The 14,656-nt window shown below is 31.4% G+C and overlaps 2 protein-coding genes across 2 annotated transcripts in view; both read left to right on the top strand.

Moving 5' to 3' along the window:
• LOC131842897 (zinc finger protein 479-like) overlaps nt 1-14,656 on the top strand; it is a 220,593-nt gene that overhangs the window by 52,315 nt on the left and 153,622 nt on the right. The window lies entirely within an intron of this gene.
• The window catches only part of LOC131842900 (nose resistant to fluoxetine protein 6-like), a 59,292-nt gene continuing 50,743 nt past the window's right edge, over nt 6,108-14,656 (top strand). The window contains exon 1 of the mRNA XM_059191472.1: nt 6,108-6,266. The gene's annotated coding sequence lies outside the window, so the exon portion shown is untranslated. The remainder of the gene's footprint in view (nt 6,267-14,656) is intronic.

Below are 14,656 nucleotides of genomic sequence, written 5' to 3' on the forward strand. Positions count from 1 at the left end.
ACTTATATTTTGTTTTTAAAATCGCAACTCATGTCATCGTGTAAATTTTCATTCCGAATGTGGCGGAAAGGATTATATAAAATAACCATACAAAAATGTCTATTTGGATGAAATATTAGTTTTATATATATACATAATTGATTAGTTTAAAATTCAGAAGTTATAGGTATAAATTAAGAGCAATTAGGTAAAATTTAAATCTAAAATTGCATGCGTAAACCCACAATCCTTGCGAATTAGAAATCTAATATGCGAGTCAGTAGCTAACAATGTTTAATTAGGTAGCTAAATATTACCACAAGCATCTTATTCTAAAAGTTTATTGTATAGATCCTATACGGCATATTATGTTCGTCACCAATATGAGGTTACTCCTATGTTGATGTTACAAATTTTATCACTATGTTTAGACAGCCTATTACACGTATGTTAAAGAAATTATTGCTACCCACTTGTTATTAAACATAAAAAAAAAGATGTATTATTTTAATTGTCACCTATGGTTGAATTAGCATCTCTATTTAGTTTGTGGTTAATGAAGATTGCCCTATATCTATCGTACCCAACCACCCTCCGTTGTAGAGCGGTGGTTAACCGCACCATATGTATGTAGAGCGCCAAATCCGTTGGTATACAGACATCGAATTCTGTTTACATAATTCGCTAAATCTGAAAGATTGGACAGTGGAAATATGTCCTGTTAGTTTCAGTTATGAATCATTTTTGAGGGTATAAACAAATTGCATTTGAATCGTTAATGGCGGTAAAATACGATAGAATGGCACAAAGTCAGGTCAGTTAGCCCTTCATGGCTGGCATGGAATTAACCGCAAAAGACTTTCGCGTCGCAAGGTAGACTTGACATGGTATATGGGGTTACTTTCCTTTGCCTTCTGATATACCTATTGATTTATTTCATCAAATTTATAAAGCGGTGGCACACTTACCTACGTACTATATGGATTCCATATGTGGCGTATAAATACATAAAGAAATATGCATAGATGATTCAAATATTTTGGGTTTACAACAACTAAGTGGTAGTTTTGATTATTCTAAACACGTATATTGATACTGATAGACTCTCTCATCTCACAATCAAAAGCTATTAAGTTAGCTAGTTAGGTAGGTACCTACTGCTTTCCAAGAAATTTACAAATTTAGCTCACGTAAAGGGAAAACTACAAAAATAAATGTTTTCTCTCTGTGTACGTAATATTATTATGGGACGACATTATGAACGTATATATTATAGTAACTAGGTATAGGTACCTATCTACCAAAGAGAATTCTAGTAAACTCGATTTAGACTGTTTATGTAAATATAGCAATAATCGAACAGCTTTGTTTTACGAATTCAGTTGAAACCCTACTATTTTGCGGAACAAAAATCCTAAATGATGACTTGGGATTTGGGATATAAACTCAGAAGGAAGCATCGCAATTTCTCCCTTGTGAAACCCTTTATTTCCTAGTCTCGTGGGTGTTACTAAAAATTCGTTCTTATTCGATGCTTGCTTTTTAGTTAAGCTCCGAGATTTCAGTCGTGCGTTGATTGGTACAGAGATATTTTGAGAATGAGTAGTTGTTAATTTACTCCAAGAAATATATATTATATAAGTTAGGAGTATAGAAGGATGACTATGAAAAATATACATATGTATAATGCAAATATCTATCACCCCTTTCGTCGTCCTATTGATTTAATTTATCAACAGTTCTCAACTACAATGCTGATTTTTTTTGTAAGTAATAACTTGAACCTATTCTAGAATTAATTGTTATATACTTAACCTTTAAAGCTTTGTTATTAGTCAGCCATTCTGCATTCCACGCTGCATTTAAGAATGTTCAAGAGAATTAGCCATAAAGATTGTTGGAGAAGGTCGTATATATCTTGGCGTGTAGAGAGAATACCCCTGACTCCAATATCCTCATCTGCCATGTACCTACAATTTCATGGTGAGAATGTGAACCTTTTTAATATTCCAGCATTAAATATAGACAGGGTATTACTACAGTATTACCTATAAACCTTTTCTTTCACGCGCACTTTTATTTTGCCATTGTATAACATATACGAGAGTTCCCGCCATTACATCCACCCTGTGTTAATGCAATGGGCTATTTCGGCTACGATCGTACTATTGTTGGTAATAACAGAACCCTGATACTTGAAATTGTCGACTTCCGTCGGTTGATGTCTCTGTAGTCTAATAATATTTTCTTAATTCCGGATATCTATAGTACAAATACACTATTATAATCTTATGAAATTATTGAATTTTGTTATAAGGAAAGTATAATTAAAAAAAGAAAAGAAAAGAAAAACATTTATTGTCAACCATTATTACATATACACATTTGACAATTGTACACTTTACACATATATATATATATATACACATACACATATGCACACATACACTCATATACATATATACATACATACATACACACTTAGAACAATTACAATAATTCATCTTATATTATTTCTACATATGGTTGGCAACATGGCTGACACTCAGCATATGCCGTGACAGCTAACTGTCACGGCGCTGGTATTCTGTACGTACGTATAATTCGGTGTACGTATATAAATAATCGTCGAGAAATTATTTTTCTATTTGAAAGGAGAAATAAATTAATGCCGACTTCATATGCTCTAATTTTGATACATTATATAATGTTAAAATCTCCAAACCTCGAGCAATTACTCCTAAATATTTAAATCATACTACATACTAGCTTTGACTCTAAATTTTATTGGTATGTAAAATGTTAACATCTGCCTAGTTACAGGTATCATAATCATAATAATAATAATTATATATAGATATAGATGTATGTACGATGTATTTTTAGAAAAAATAAAGTTGCAGAAGCACTACAATCTTTTTAAATCTACATACTAACAAATGCTGTGCAGCTACGAGTAGGTACATTAGGTACCGATGTGCCGTGACTAAAATGGCATATACAAATACAAAAGTATATTATGTGCTACTACTAGTTGTAAAATAAAATGAAAGAATATTTTAGCGAAGAACTGTAATATCCCATAGTTGAATAAAATTATTATTAGTATGTAATGGATATTGATAATTATATAATCAATTATTCCACGCATGAATGGATGAAGGATACAATTAATTTCTATAAGTTAACTACGGTGGTGAGATACTTTATAGATATAATTATGAATTTAAAATGGTTAGTCAATTAAATACCTACTAAATTTGTACAGGTGGACGCAGAATATTGTCCCTATACTATTTGGTATTTTTTTATATCTTTGTAATGGACAAAATTTCAATAAATGGAGTTGTTTATCTTAGCCAACTTTTCTTTATAAATATCCTATTTCGTAAACGTCATTGCTATTTACATGTATAAGTAATATCTTCTAATGTAACAATAACGAAATTTAACTAAAAGGTCAGAAAGAATAAATAAAGAAAGAACAAGTTGGGAACAAAATTGAATTTAAGAAATTTAGGGTCTAATAAAGTTATCCTGAGAGTACGCAGCCATTATGGTTATTACTTTCATGTCTTACGGAACCCTTGCACGTATCAGCTCACAGCCCGCGCCCTGTGTCGGAAACCGAAGAGGATTATCCCACATATCGCACCTGAGCTTCCGTTCTTTATTTATAGTAAATAGTCAATTTGCTTATACGGGCTTATGTGAAATGTGCCAGTAAAGGGTTCTGTGTACACAGTACACAGTAAGAATACAGTAAGAAAAAACGTCTTAGTGTCGATGCGATAGTGTTGTAAAAATTTATAAATGGATAAATGTTTTAATGGTAATGGTAGACAGTGAAGTGACATATATATGTATTTAGAATTTCTTTTATATGTTATTGATTAAAGAATACAAAAAATAGACTTTAAATATATTATAAAAGAGTTTCTCTACATATAGTTATGTATTTTGCCTTTGATAGAGTACATTTGTCCTGTAAAGGTTATCGTATCTGTCATCGTATAATATTCTCGATTAGGACTTGACATTGTGGTGAAGATTACCTGGGTCTTTTTTCCGGGCTACTCTAATGCTGTTGGCCGCAGCTGGCCTTTACAGCTTCACCGGACGATAGGGAACGAGTGCAAATATTGGAGTGTTATTTGCACTCGCCCCCTATCGTCTGGGAACGGGAAAATACTTAAGCAGTTTCGAACCTCAGGCTCAGGCCGTCATAATTTCAATCCCCGTTTGAATTAGAAGGGAGGACGTGGGTGTTGAGGTAATGGATGTATGACATGTATGTGCCTATGGCCCATTGCTTGTGGTCACTGTGCGTGTTTTATTATTTAATGATGAAATATATATTTTAAAGATTCGCACGGATAAACTTTCTTTTACACCTTGGGTTAGTTTATTTAAGTATTAGATTCCAAATTTTTCTAGTAATAAAAAATAGCTTATACTAGTCAGGTATAATGTACAATTCTAATGGTGAAATAATTAAATAAGTGTGTCTAGTAGTTTATTCGTTACAAACTTACAAAAATACGAGTAATTGATCTTTGAATATTAGTGTAGATAAGGGGCTCGTATTTTATGATTATGAGCGATGGGATATAGACGACGTCATCATGTCCAATATATACGCGGTGCTGCTTTCGGCTGAGAATATTAAGAGCCTGTAATTTGTCAGAGCCCCAAAAACATTGCGAGCTCGCGTCATCGGCTTTCTTCTTTGTTATTCTAGCCTCACTCGCTTCTACTTAATGAAACTTTTGTGACGTTCAATTAATTTAATTGCAAATAAAGGGTGGCGAGCGCTTGCGAGACGCAATTTGAACCAGTAATTAGATCACATTGGTTATTAGATCCTCTATTAAATTTGCGATGAAAATAGTTATTAAGTAGTTATTCCTTATTTATCTTCCAAACAAGATTATCTCGCTTTTTAAACTATAGGCAGTTTGTACTGGGAATAACAAATAACTGTTTTATTATTTTATATATATTATAGAATATATTCTCCTCGATCGAACCCCAGTTCAATTCAAACGGGGATCGAAATTACGACAGTTGGAACTGAGGTTTAAACTCTAGCAGTACCATCAGAAAAAAATATATCCTTCCAGCAGAAGTTAGCCTTCAGCCGCTCCTTAAGTCCTACTTGAAGTGCCTGTATTGGTCCCATATCATTCGGTGAAGCTGAAAATGCCACGAATAAACAGCATTAGCGAAAAAAAATTAAAATTAAAGGTAAGACGTTAGGCTAATAGGCTAAACAATAGGGAAACAGAGAAACAGACAACTGATGGTATAATGCAACTGTCACTGTTTATATTATCATCATCATTATTACACAGTATAAAACAAAGTCACTGTCGTTGTCTGTCCCTTTGTATGCTTAAATCTTTAAAACTACGCAACGTATTTTGGTGCGGTTTTCTTTAATAGTTAGAGTGATGTAAGTGGAAGGTTTATATATATAATAACACATGTGTACCCGTGCAAAGCCGGGGTGGGTAGCTAATATTTTTATATTACTAATTTGTATTTATGACAGTATCTATACACACAGGAAGGTGTTTTGTTTGCAAATCCTTAAAAAGCTATCGGTGAAAATGTTGTAGGTATGAACCCTTTAAGATCAAACTGCAAACGAACATAAATTATATGGCACGAATACGAAAGTAAACCTGATTGATTTTTTGACATAATTTTAATCTCTTAATAATATTCTAATTTTAATCGTGATTAAAACTATTTATTTTATTAAAAAAAATAAGCTACAGAAATTTATAGAAAAAAGAAATCTAATCGAAAACCTATTCTTTTGTATATACTGTTGATTACATGACATTGATTATGAGAAATTATCCAAATCAGTCATGAGAATATTATGGAATCTGTTGTATTATACCTAACTTACCAAATTTGGACTAGCAAAATGTAGCTAACACATTCTCTTTTGCAACCTCGCTATTGACATAAGTGGTAAATGTTAGGAAAATTGGAATAAATAATATTCATTATGTACATGTAAAATACTTTCATACTGGACGGTGGATGGTGGGTGGTGGGTGGTGGGTGGTGGTTAGCAGGCGCGCAGTATCCGCACGACCGTCGACTCCGGCGCAGCATTATCCGCGTAAACGCTTGTGATTCGCGTTCGCGGCTTAGCTTCTCGCGCGTATCTTTTATACAAAATCTTCAATACAATACTTAAAGTATTGAATAAAGATCAGTGAAGTTTTGGCGGTAGTGATCATTTTAATTGAGGATTTACATTAATTCAGGTTTGTTTAGAAATTTTTAATATTAATGTTCGGATTCTAGTCGGTAATACAATCTCTGTTTTGATAAGAAGAATATAACGTACCATTTCATTAGAATAAAGAATAATACTAATATTATTCTGTGTTGTAATGAAATGGTACGTTATATGTCACTAATGAAAGAACCAAAAACTAAATAAACTATATCTCCTGGCATAATGCTTAGTAGATTAAAAATGTATCACTTTATTCTGTATTAGAGTAGTAATAAAATATTTTATAAATAATATCATCAACAATTAATTTGATCAGCCCCTTAAAAGTAGTTATAGACCCGAAGTTATAGATCTGAATCGAAACCACACACGCATCGGCATCGCCAAGCTTTATGCGGAGGTACCGGCGGCGGCGCCCACAATTAAAATGTGAAAACATTATAATTACTCCAATGCATTTATTTAAGGAGTTGCTTAAGTAACTATTTGACGGCTCTGAGTTAATAGTTATATGTACTTGTCACCCATTAAATAAAACTCAAAATTACCCTTTTAAATTATTTAAACCATTTACTTTAAGAAAGATATTGTAAACAATATAATCAAATGTATTATTCTCACGTTTTATGTTAAAATTTGAATAGGAATGTACGTAATTATTTAATACCCATAGTAACATTTACGTAACATAAGTAGGAGAATGAGTATCTACCTTATAAATACGTATTGACAATCTGATTATTTCTTTATAAATCAGACTATATTATTGATTGTATTATTATAGGACTTTTTTAAATTACCCGTTAGGCGAATAGACGAGAAAATTGTTTTTTGGTCTTAAAAAAAATTGGCAGACTGCTTTTGTGTGAATATTATGCAATATCTTCGCGGACTCTAAGCTGCCTTTAATCAATAGCTAAGAAATATGAAAACTGCCTGATATAATTTTAAAAATAACACATACATATATAGTGCGATTTAACTTCAATACTTTTGTAATTTTTACTATTGTTATAAATTATTACATTAAAACCTACCTTAAATTTATAATTCTTCCGAGATTTTTGTAGGCAAAAGTTTAATATCTTTGAATAATAGTAGGAAAATAATTTATACATATACTTATATTACGTGCCACGATCGATCGAGTTTCTCAATAAGTAGGCAGGTACCAACTAACTTAGATTAATTTGAATACTTTAAACATAACTGCGACCGTGTCGTAACTGCCACAGGATAACGACATTGCATTGAGAACATTATGATTGACCTAGAATTTGAATTGAAATTCGGTTGGCTTCATAGGTAATATTAAGTAGGTAGGTAATTCATTGCTCAACCAGTGGTGATCAGAAGACGAGGGACTCATAAAGTTTGAATAGGTGCATAATGTTTGTGGAAATTGTGCAAATATTAGGTTGGGTGGTCACCTGGACTTAGAATAATTCAATAGAAATATTTCTAAGATTATACGTAGATGAACTAATTGTAATTATTCTTTTCCTGATTCCTTATATATTTTTTTTGTTTTCCTTAATTTTTTATTATATATTTAGTTTATGAACATGTATCGTTGATCATAACATAAATCTATTATTCTGATGCGATGACTGTATTCACTGTATTGTAATAAAACGATCAAAACCATGACGAAATGTTGTATAATAACTGTAATATTTCTGCAAGAGATAGTGAAACTATTGGCTTAACTGATGTTAAATGTAGATAGGTCTGCCGTCATAAAAGTACCTACTCAGATATTTAGTAATATTATACCTTCTTTTCATTGATTGTTGCGTTCAATTTGTTTTAGTACAGTAACAGAACAATAAAAAGATACTGTTTATTACAGCCGATTTAATTATTACTGCGGAATCCAGGCAAATACCTAGTTGCGTCGATCAGTTGCGTAAAGTGATACAAAAAACCGGTCCTCCGTTGCCGCTCCATTTCAGGCGCTTGCGAGGAAAGTGGAAAAATATTGTACACACATCCTGACCCCACTACTCTGTAATTTGGCTACATCCGGCCCGCTTATTTAATAAATCCTCAGTTATGAGTAGATATTGACATTTAGAATCGATAATATATCGACAATCGGCTCCTTAAGCAAGAGGCCGCGGCCCACAGAGCACCACTGAACTTTCACCGTTTGTTAGTTTTGCCTCCGACAAAGATGTCACGTTGCGTCATGTCATTTATGTGACTAACAAGGCGTGTGCAATTTATATAATACTACTATCAACATGGAATTTGGTATTGATTAAGCTTACATACAAATTAATACCCACAAATTGCATATTAATACAAAATATACTAAAGTAAAAAAAATATGAGTTGTTTATAAGAGACTCCTATAGGACTCCTAAGCAATAAGTATTTTCTTTAGCACGTATATGTATTTTGTTATATGTTTTGAGTCCGCAATAGTGTTAATATATTTATAAGTATATTTATATTGGAATCTATTAATTGGAATGTAAGCTGATCTACCTATTAAGATTAATTGATTATTTATAAAACAAATATTACAAAAATAAATAATGAAAATGCTACTAAACACACTTATTTATGCACTAAGGAAGAACAAATGAAGATCGATGTTGGAATCAGGGTATGAAAATGATATTAGAGAGACTCACCGTGACTTAAATTCTATTTGCAAGTTACCTGTTTTTATCCCGCATTCATTCCTCCTTGATGCTTTATCAGTCAACTCGATTTGTGAAGGCGTGTCCAGAAGAGATCGCGTGCAGAGGTCGACCAGACAGAGTATTCTGTTATTAATCTCCATTATTGTAATAGTTTCAATATCTCATTAATGTCAGTGGTTGTGACCTAAATTGAATAGACCGTGATCGCTATTGTCATAATCTATATAACGGTATCGAGAAGAGTCACGGGCATAGCTATTTACAACCACAGATAACCAAATATTTTACAACTAAAACCAGAGTTCGCATGAACATTCGCGTAACATAAATGAAAATAAATGTGTTATTATCTTCACAATTTTACCTATGGCGAATCTGCCTTTCTGGTAGTAGTTGAAGACATATGATAAATTCATACTTACCTGGGGAAATCTCTCTGCACATACAGTTTTTTCTGCAAGCAGTAAATGCGTCGAGCTTTGTGAGAGTTCATGTAATATTTACCCAGTAATATTGTACGCATTTTGCTACAGTTGAATCCCTGTTGCGCTATTAACACTGGATTATTTAAGTAATGGATGTTAAATTAACACACATAAAATATGTTTTATATGTAAGTAGGTATTTGTCTCTGTTAAGTCGTATTACAACATACTATTCGATTAGAATTTACCAGAATTTATATTTTTATATATATGTATATCGTAAAGCTGTCAAATTTGTAATGTTGTATATAATATAGATAGAGGTTCGAGATTCCTTCAATAATATTTCGTTCCTTTTATGGTATACAGCGTACATACTCTGTAGATTCGTAATCCAACAGAATGTTTGTTTATCATCAGTAGTAAACGCAACCTATGTACTACACCTAGGTTGTGGTTCCCACTTACTCGTACTATCATTTGGGCCGCCAGGTTATTTAATTGCCATTGACACAAAAAAAAGCTTATCATGTATTTACTCACTTATTCTACAAAGCGTTTTCTCAGTATGATGCAAATGCTACAACAAAACAAAATAGGTATATGTAGGACTATGTCAAAATGAGATAGAAAAGAAATATATATGTAGTTATGTTAAATATCTAAAAACTAAACCAAGTAGATGTCACATTTAAACAGTACAATCTGTACCTACTTTAACAATGTTTTAATTACGGTGTGTGTAGCGAAGGAATTTAACATCCTGTAGTGTAGGGCCGGTATTCCCCTTTGTCTAATGTAAGCAATAACCTTAACTAATACCCAAAGCTCATAAAACAGTCCCTAATAAGTAATTAGATTTATTATATAACTAATCTTCTCTATACGGCTTCAACGTGCTTGAATAACTTTGTAACTAATGGTTAATGGTACAGAAATCATTAAAGCATTATAGTACAGTTTGGGTAATCTTTCGCCATTCTCTATTGTCATAATTATGCGTTTTCGCTATTCTATTGATACTGCCGCACTTTTTGGAGAAGTGAAACGAGAAAACGACAAAGAGGAGGAACCTCAATAAAACGACTGGCAACAGTATGTAAAGTGTAACCTTCAGTCGATCTAACCTGAGAAAAGAGGATTTAATTGTCGCTATTTGAATTTACAAGACAAATGTGTGTAGATTTCAACATGAAACATACTAACGCAGTTGTGTGCTTCCGAAAAATCAATAAATTGGTAGTCATCGATCCTAGGTACTACTAGGTTTCATTAGTGATTTATAGTGGAGCGTTGAATATTAGGATCTACCTTGGCACTTGGTTGACTTTAGAACTTTATTGTAAATTTTGTAAATTTAGTATCGAGATCAGAGTGTGATATAGATTAGGTATTTTATCTCAGCCGCCAAGCGGCTTTTATAAGCTTTGTTTCATGTGTAGGGTACAGATTAGGCATTAAAATTACAGGTTAAGAGGCAAGACATCTGAGTCCTCAGGAATAGATACGCATGAGTAGTATCGTGGGTATCATAACGTGACATTCGTAGTGCTGTTCATATACATAGGCGATAGTAACCTACCACTTACCATCAGGTGGGCCATCACATTATTTGCCACATCTAATTATATTAAAAAAGGTACAATATTTGTTTAGGGATTTAAGGAGCATTACTGATAATTGTGATTGATCCGTTAGAAGTCTGATTTTAGTTTGGTTAAAGAGGAAAACGTTAAAATAAATAGTTACGGCCAATTGTATTCATCTTCTGATGAGTTTCAAATTTGATGAATGATTTTCCTAATGAGCGAAGAAACATAATAGCATTTTATCATGTGATTGACGGCGGTGACTGGCAGCTTCAAACGATAGGTCCAGTTGATTGCCCACTATGCAATCTCTATAAATATGATTGCGCATTTAACCACACATTGCAATTTATACCTACCATATGATTTACATACCCACTTTTTGTTTTTTAGTACTCTACTTGTAAGAGATGATATATATAATAATGATGTAGTAGGTAAGTTTAAATATTATGGTATATAAGAAATAGTGGATGGAAAAAAATATTTTCTACACACGCTAAATAATAAAGTAAATACGAAGCAATGAGGATTGGCAAATAATAATCGTAAAATTAAATATATATTGAAAGCTCTATTCTACTTTTTTGGTTCAGTACGGAGGTACCTATAACTTATAAAACGGATATACAAAGTAATAATATGAAAGTAATTAATTATTTATATGCACAAGCGACTTGTATTCTCTTTTTACTGATAGTGTTTTAATGTTTTTTTTTTATAATTAAGTAGGTATTACGGTCACAATAATGTAAGGCATTTATTAATTTATGCGAGAGTGTTATGTAAATAAGTAGAAACAAATTAAATGACCCAAAATTACCTACATAATTCTTCTAATTTTGTTTCCTTTATGATTTATAACACCTTTATTTTAAGCCATAGTATACTTTACTGGCTTTTGGGACACACTTTGCTTCCAGTGGAGTTCGTACTAAAAGCTTTCGCTTCCATATTATTTCAGGTTATAAACTTAATTATCCAAGCTATTAGCATAGGGTAGTGCCCATTAGAATGCTATTTCCGTTATTATTTAATAATTATAAAATATTTATATTTAATTGCTCTAATTAAATATAGTTTCATTATTTTTTATCTTTTTTAAATGACTAGTTTCACTTTTGCTATCAAAGTAATTTATATTATGAAGAAAGTATTTAATAAGAATTACTATGAACATGTTTGTTACTTATATCCATCGAACTACAGAAATTGTAACTTTGCTGAAATTCTGCTGAGTTAATCAAAATTAGAGTTCAGTGAAAAAATATCAACGCATTGTTTAATAACATCTGCTACACTAAAGGCATTGATACCTAACTACAATTAGATATTCTAAGTATTTATTTAAGTTAGATATCGCAAAACTAGTACAATACTGGACTAACCAAGAAATTACAATGTTTCGAAAATAACTCTAAAATCTAGCTTTAAAGTCTAATTTGAAAGTCAATTAGCTGGTCCAATCAGATGCAGATTCTGAGTGTGAGAAAACCGCCTACAAAAGATTTACTAGGTATGTGTATCGTATGTGTGATAGTCCACATGGTCTAGTGCCTTGGCACACAGTGTTATGCTGCTCTATGCATTAGTAATAAGATAATTATGTAATGTTTATACTTCACTTAACATTAATTAATTGCAATTACAGACACAAATATTTGTGGCGACTAATATTTTCAACGCTTTAGTTAAATCTACTCACCGTGGCATCCTCTTACCTACTTGAAAGTCGGTACGTATTTACGTATTGAGAAATTTCGACTGGTTGCATCGATAAAAGCTGAGTTACATTAGCTCGTATTAGTATGTAACTTCATAAAGGACATGGTTTTCAATTTGACTATTACTTAGTATGGTTAAAATAATAGTCGGTTTTATATAGGTATTTATACATATACCTGTATAAATCTCATATCAATATTATCAACATAAAAGTATATTTTATGTTGTAATTATAATTTTATAGATTAATTCTTTTTTTTAAATAGAGTCGAAAATATTTTGGTACTTTAAGATCAAAATACCTTCATGAAGTACCAAAATGAATTAATTACCATATCATTGTAAATATTGCGTGAACACAAAAATAAGAGCGAAAGATAAAATAAGTGGCCTGTTAAGTTTTTTGACAGTTAGGATACAAAACTTACACACATATAACATAATATGAAATAACTAACAATTTTCTTTAAATAAATCATAACTTATGTGGAATATTGTATTATAATCGTATACTTATATATTTCCAATGTGCGAACATGTAGAGCGAATCAGTTATGAAAATCTTACGATACAGTTAGGTGCACACCAAGTGTGTGGAAAGAGTACGAATACTCCAGCTTGACTTTTATGTTTGAATACGGTAGGATATTTTCCGAGTCGCGACGAAGTTATAATTAAAGTATACCTACAGTTGCCTACATTTACATATTAATGATATAAACCTTCTCATTATAATACTCTAATAATTTATTATGAAATTGGAAGTTGTAATGGCAAACAAACTGACGGCCCATCTAATCGATGGTAAATGGTAACCGTTGCCTATACCATATATATATATGTACATAAACAGCACTACGGCCAACTTGTTATCATGAAAGAAGAAGCCCGTGATACCGTTCATGTGTTGTTATACTGGAGAAATTTGAAGTAATGTCCAGTGTATTATTGTGACAGATATATGTACCTACTTCTAGACTTTATATGATTTTGTATTCAAGTTGGTAGAACTGTATTGAAATTTGGAACCTTCTTTCGAATCCTCTTACAAAAATGAAAGAAATGAAAACAATATTAGGTATACCGATAGTATTTGGGGATTCTATAAGATAAAAGTAATACTAGCGTTGTGTTGCATCAAACTGAATGGGCGGATAGATGGACGGATAAAGGTAACAGGAACCTTTACGTTTCGCCGTTTTATATTGAAACCTTAAATCATGGGAAAATATGTTTTATAAAATGTTTATTTAGAGACAGCCGTGAAACTTTTATGACTCTATTTTTTGTATATATGTAAATCATCTATCCGGTTTTTTAATTATATAATAGATAGAGTACTGCCACAATTTTTTATTGTAGTTTCGGTTTTAGTAAAGACACATATAATTTTTTTTCTATGATAATTGTATTTTTAATTATAGTATTTAGAAATTGTCAATTTGATTATACTGTCTGCGAAATATCTTGGAGACGTTACTTACAAATTAAGTAATATGGATTGAAATTAATACTAACATTTTAATTTAATTTCTTCTTTCATTAATTTAATTTCTTTTTCAATATAGGTACTCATATATAACCTTACTCGTATTTATATGTACGAATTCGACGTTATATGGAATTGGTGGATTCCATAAGTAATATATATTAGATATTGAAAAGTAATACTTAATATATGAAACTGATTGCTTTTATCACAATTTTTTATAAATTTATGCAACGATTTAATTACGAAAGCAGTTTAATTAGTTCATATATAGAAAAAGTAAAATGTAATAATTAACCATATCTATATTCATAACCTTGTATTTTGTGACTATTAATTCTTAATATTGAGCATATTATTGATTATATCTATCAATATAATTTTAGATATTTTATATATTCATTCCTTTATACAATACACCAATGTGAAATCCAATTTCAACCATTAGTCGAGATACGTGTCTTTATTTATTTAAACTTTATTGATCAATAAAATACGGTACTAAAAGTGAAGTCAGCGATGGACATTATTTA

Source organism: Achroia grisella, unplaced genomic scaffold, assembly GCF_030625045.1.
Source record: "Achroia grisella isolate CSIRO2021 unplaced genomic scaffold, CSIRO_AGI_Agris_v1 utg2671, whole genome shotgun sequence".
NCBI lineage: Eukaryota > Metazoa > Arthropoda > Insecta > Lepidoptera > Pyralidae > Achroia > Achroia grisella.